This window comes from Megalops cyprinoides, chromosome 6, assembly GCF_013368585.1.
Source record: "Megalops cyprinoides isolate fMegCyp1 chromosome 6, fMegCyp1.pri, whole genome shotgun sequence".
Taxonomy (NCBI): domain Eukaryota; kingdom Metazoa; phylum Chordata; class Actinopteri; order Elopiformes; family Megalopidae; genus Megalops; species Megalops cyprinoides.
In genome coordinates this window covers 36,137,247-36,143,246 of record NC_050588.1, presented here as the reverse complement: position 1 = coordinate 36,143,246, position 6,000 = coordinate 36,137,247, and the positions used below count along the sequence as shown (strand labels likewise).

The 6,000-nt window shown below is 41.2% G+C and overlaps 1 protein-coding gene across 1 annotated transcript in view; it reads left to right on the top strand.

The window, feature by feature from the left end:
• The first annotated feature begins 3,231 nt into the window (after window positions 1-3,231).
• dlgap4b (discs, large (Drosophila) homolog-associated protein 4b) overlaps window positions 3,232-6,000 on the top strand; it is a 165,230-nt gene continuing 162,461 nt past the window's right edge. The window contains exon 1 of the mRNA XM_036530911.1: window positions 3,232-3,301. The gene's annotated coding sequence lies outside the window, so the exon portion shown is untranslated. The remainder of the gene's footprint in view (window positions 3,302-6,000) is intronic.

Here is a 6,000-nt window from a genome sequence, read left to right as displayed (position 1 = left end):
GTTTGTGAGTAGGGCAACTGCATCCAGCTGGGAAAGTACTATGCAGGTAAGCTCTTCCTTGGCAAATGGGCTATTCATTATTATAAACAGAGTCAGTACGGGGACAAAGGCCCCAGTGCTTCCACTGAGTGGGCCAGAGGCAACCATCACTTTCTAGACAGAAGCAATGAAATATGTTCATTGAGAAAGCCACCGATTCCCATATCCAGATAGGGGTAAATCATTCCAGTGGAACAGAGAAGGTGCAGCTCAGGCTACATGACTGAAATAGTGCATTATCGATCCTGAAGACAGATGTCTGGGGACCATTTTCTCCATGTTTTGGACAGCACGTACCTAGTTTTGGCTATATTTCTTGTGGGGAAATAAAACATTGGAAATCTTTTTAATACGTTCTTCAAATTGAAAAATTACTGTCAATAGTGCAACTGCTCCCCGACGAGCCATAAATAATTACTCTAATTAATAAATATTTGTTGCTGTAAACCAATTAAAATACTTTTGTGGGTATTGCAGAATGTAGTGCAAAAATAGATACCAAATTAACAAAGAGCTGATCAAATAAATCTGAGCTGGAGAGATGGGTTTTGAATCGTTAGACTGCAGAAGAAATCTGGTCCTTCTCTTCTATCCAGCTGCAAGGCACTTTCTATCAGCTTGACAATGATTAAGGCAGTAATTTATGATTAACACAGTGAGAAACTTTTGCATATTATTTATATGTGTCATTGATTGTGATACTGAAACCCCCAACAATGACAGATAAAGGTGGTAGATTTGATATAAATTATAAATTTATTCAAGAGTAGGTGGTCCATGGGTAAAGATGCAGTTGTGAACTTTGATTAAGAATTTGCCACTCAGAAGACCCATTGCTATCAGTATTTTTTAATCCAAATGTGAACTTACCGTCAAAACATTGGCATACTATCATCAATTACATATTTGGGTTTTAAATGAGGAAACTTTTGATAGGGGTCTGATTACTGCTGATGACTTGCAGACTTAATTTTTTCAAAATCAGATGATTCAAACGGCTAAACATGCAACGCATGACTTACTTCCTTTAGAATAACTTTTGGCTAGACAGGGCAATTATTATTTCATAGATTGAATCTTTTTTCCACCTCATTAAATGTCAGGGCATAGACTTGGGATGGACCATCTCCTAGTGTTTGAACTGCATTTGGATTTGTGAGTAGCTGGGGAAATTGCTATGCAGGTAAACTGAGCCTGACTTGAAAACTTAATTTTTTCAAAATCTTTTTTTTTTTTTTAACAATATTGTCTCATCATTGTGTCCACCTGAATTGTGCATGCATAGTGTGTGTGTGTGAGTGTGTGTGTGTGTGTGTGTGTGTGTGTGTGTGTGTGTGTGTGTGTGTGTGTTTTTTTTTTTTTTTTTTTTACTCATCTATTTCTACAATATGCTAGGTAACCCGCAAGTCACCCTGAAATCTCCTTTGTCTCACGTGCCCTTTACATCAGAGAAATATTGCCAGGTGAAAAAAAAAGAACTGCACAGAATTCCTCAGAGTAAGGGGTGCTGCTGCGCTTCAGCCTAGACTTTACAGACAGGCTGCAGGAAGCAGCATGCGGATCAAACCTGACAGGTGGAATCCTGCCAAGAAAAGCATTGTGCAGCACTCACTCAAACACATTTACCACTCTATTTTTTATATATTTCACAAACTAAGGCATAACATATACAGTGCACAAAAATACATAACCATCAAACAACATCTGAAATATTTTTTTTCACAGGAACAAAACAGTTCTGAGCTGTAGACAGAGATAGTTTTCCCATGGGGCTGAACGTTCCATGGTCAGACTCTGTCTTCTCTTTTTAGCACAGGTATTCTGAGGACTGTGTTCCATCTGCACCCACATGGGGGTGTAGCCAGTAGGTTGCACATTGTTGTGCTTAATGATACTATTAATAATGTTTGAATTAATTAATAATTTACCCTTTTTTTGTCTGGATGCATTAGACTGTGATATAAAAACATGGATGGAAAACTCCATTATTGTACTACACTTCCAGTACTACACTTCCAATCTGTTGCCATGTCAGGTAGAAATGTACTATTCCTATCATCATCCTATCATTAAATACTCCCAGGCTTCTAGTATACACTACTCAAATAATCAATTGTAATCTGTATGATCTGAAACTTTCTGTGTAAATATGGGTTCCAAGTCATGTGATCTCCTTGAATATTAGGTCTCATTTGTAATGTAGGGCAGAAGTTAATGTTGCATATTTTGCATTTCATATTTAGCATTGCTTTCTCAAATGTAGTGTGGTATTAATCAAAGCAACCCTTTCATACCTCAAGGTCTGTGTCATACAAGCACGCCCAGTGTTCAGAAAAAAAAACACAGCTATACAGTATCTTGCATTACAAAACAATTAGATAACACATTTGATGTTAGATCTTCTAGACGCATTTTAATCCAGACCTGATACTATACATTATTACCACATTTGTTCAGGTACTCCTCATTTCAAAGACTGATATTCTTTACAAAAACACCTTTCATATCATGGTTTTAAAGATTATTTGATGGATAACTGTTCAAATAAGTAACTTTTTCTTGCTGATTATATTATTATTATTATTATTATTATTATTATTATTATTGCTGTTGTTAGTATTTTCATGTTGCATGTTTCTTACCGTTTTCTTTCTGGAATAATATGTACATACAACATCTGTATCTGGTCAACTTTGCTTACTGTCAATGCCCTCGCGCACTGTGTACACAACACAAGATCAGTAAAACGTTAGTTACGGGGAGGGAGTCTTTCGCTGTCCGAGGTGCTGATGTGAAAGAGCGACTCCTGTTTTTGCCCTTCGTTCTCTCCCTCCCTCCCTCTCTCTCTCTCTCTCTCTCTCTCTCTCTCTCTCTCTCATCAGAAGTCCCTAGGGACTATTGAGCGCTGCAGCATCACTGTTTGACTCACAGAACCCTGTCTCCTTACTGCAAACGTGAATGAACTGTTCAGTAACGAGGATCACTATGGACCGGGGCGCTCGCGTTTCCCCCGCTGCGTTTGACAGCGAAAGAAAAAGCGAATGAAAAACGGCAACCTTAACGTGAAATAAAATACAGAATCGAGAACAGCAGCATCGCGAAGGCTTTTGCAAAGGCAATCCGCGAGAGCCTTCAACTGTTACTCGAGCATTTGCCAGTCTTAAAACATCCTGTCATTTTCGGGACGCATCACCAATGAGACCAGGATAATAGCACGTCTGGTTCTATTTCGACCAAACTGCAAATATTCCAGGGGTCAAAGGTATGTACATACAGATCTCTTAAATCCGTTTCTTGTTTATGTCCTTATGTGTTTTTCCCTGCATGATTGTTTAATTCTCGTACGTAACGCGTGTCCAGGGTATTGTCTGAATGTTTAAATTAATCGCGTAATTGTTATACATTATTCACTGTATACGTGTTGGGCATCAGTTCATGCTGGTTATTCCGTCTGCGGTAACTGCGAGTGATTGAGACGTGGTGTTTGAAAATTCGTTCACTCCTTTTGAGCTGCAGCGTTTAGGCAGTCTATGACGAAATACAGCCAAGAAAGTACTGTACCGCTTTTGGCGTGATAAGCACGTCTGCATTTGATGATTCGTGTTTTTAAAATTTGTCTGATATGTGGGCTTTAGGTAAAAAGCTGAATTAAAACCGTGCAATGTAGGCTACTCATTTCAACTCGTTTGGTTTTACTTTCCTGAGAGTGGGGGTTGGGCAATGAATAGCTAATTAAACGAAGGAGAAAGTGACATTATCGATTTAGATCCCTGAAACCTAGCAGGACTCTGACTCAAGGATTGACAATCGGATGTTGTAGAATACATTGGGATGTTTTATACGCGGTGTCCATCAAAGTAGTCTTGAGTAGTCTGCCCGTATGTGTTGACCGAGGTAAAACGGCGATTACCGTGTATGACAGCATTTGCACGAAACCGTTGCAGAAGCGCACGTCAAAAAGTACACAATTGCCAACTGCCAAACATACCGGCCTGCTGTTGCAGTCTCTGATTATTGTCCGTGTTTTAGTTGTCCTTGGATCAACCTAAAGGTTATTTCCTTCGCTCTCCGTTGCATCCTCCTCTCACTGGCTAATACTGTGCACTGTTCAAGCCTTTGGGGATTACAATAGGACTTAGAGACCCAGGGCCGACATTCGCGACGGTACCCTACCCCCTGTCTGTTAGGGGGTAACCAGAATGCAAAAAGAGAAATGCAAGGAAGAGGAGTGTGGATTTGCACTTTGAAGTTTCTCTCTTTTTCCCTCATACTTCTTGCATGAAATCTCTCTCTCTCTCTCTCTCTCTCTCTCTCTGTCTCTGTCTGTCTGTCAATCTATTTATCTATTTATTGTTTTATACTTCTCTAGAATTGAAAATGATTAAATAGTACACAAATAAATAGTGTAAAACAGACCTGAACAGAACAGGAAATTCAGCAGACTCCAATTAGCCCTAGATCCAAGTTGTTTGATAAGATCTAATGTGCAGCATCTTTATGAGGACAGTTAATTTCTCCAAGGCTTTTATCTGCTTAACCACCCCTGCTTCCCGTAATGAATTCAATGCACTTTTTTACAATTACAGACAATATATGGTAAATAGAAAATAAATGAAACATGCATAATAAACAGCTCATGTGTTATGAAAAAGCAGTGAGCTGTTCTAACCAGAGAACATGCTGTTAGTTAGCTATGTTTTAATTGTTCTACATGCATTTTTGGAATTCACTATTATGATATTGCATAACCAGTGAGAAATATAGACATGTTTTATTGTTTTTTGTTCTATTTTGTATTCTGGAAGATTTTTAGCTGGGGAAGACTCATGGTTTTTGCTCAGGGGAATAAGCCTCATTTAACCAGGAGGATCTGCTAAGAAACAATTTCTTTTTCACAGCGTGACAATCTGGGGGAAAACAAGAAAGGTTAGGGAATGGCGGGGGTGGCGCTGCCAGTTTGCTGGACTGGGAAGGATCGGTGGCCAGATTGAGAGAGCCGTGTTGGGAATTTGGCCAGGACACCGGGGGTTAATATCCCTACTCGTTTGATGAGTGCCACGGGGTCTTTAACCTCAACAGTGAGCCGGGGCCCTCAGTTTAACACGCAAGACGACGCCTCCCACGACACAGTGGCCCCATCTGCGTAATGGAGCATTGGATTTATCCGGTCCGTTGGGAGGATTGCCCCCTACTGGCTGTTCAGCACCACCTCCAGGTTTCCTCCAGGTCTCCCCTTGCTCTGACTCTTAACTAGCCACACCCCCTCTTTAACTAGCCACACCCCCTCTTTAACTAGACACGCCCCCTCTTTAAAATTCAGTCACGCATGGCTACACGCCGGATGGAGAACACACCACAGGTGGCCAAGGCCCTGTGTAATTAAAGCATTGCAGGTCTAGCGTTTGTCGCATCAGTGCAAACCGGTGGGGAGTTTTGTTGTGTCCCCCCCCCCCCTCCCCCCAGTCCCGGTAAATACGAGACGCTGTTGCGCGCTTGGCTCTGTGCTGTTGTCATCAGCCGGGGAAGTAACGATGAAAAGCCTGGGGGGATGTTTAATGATTTATCCGTGGCCTGAAACAGACCTGCCGATCACAATGCGGAGGGCACCGCTGTGCCTTTCCCGGATCCGCCCGGGAGGCCAGCTGAGAGGGACGCTGCAGCCGTGCTAATGAGCGGCCGCTAATCAAAGCAGAATCAATAGCACTTTACAGAGACGTTTATGCACATTTAAGGCCCCACAGCGAACAGCGTGCCTCTCGCAGGCTGTAATTTTCCATGGAGGGAAGGATCACTCCTGCATCACCAGCACATTTTTGCTATCATGCTTGCAAGTACCTGGGATCACCAAGTTTTTGTTTTGTTTTGTTTTCAAAAACCAACTGATGTTACATTATCATTTATACACAATTGACATTTGGTTGTTCTGTTAACAGGCAGATTTTTTTCAGGGACCTCAACAAT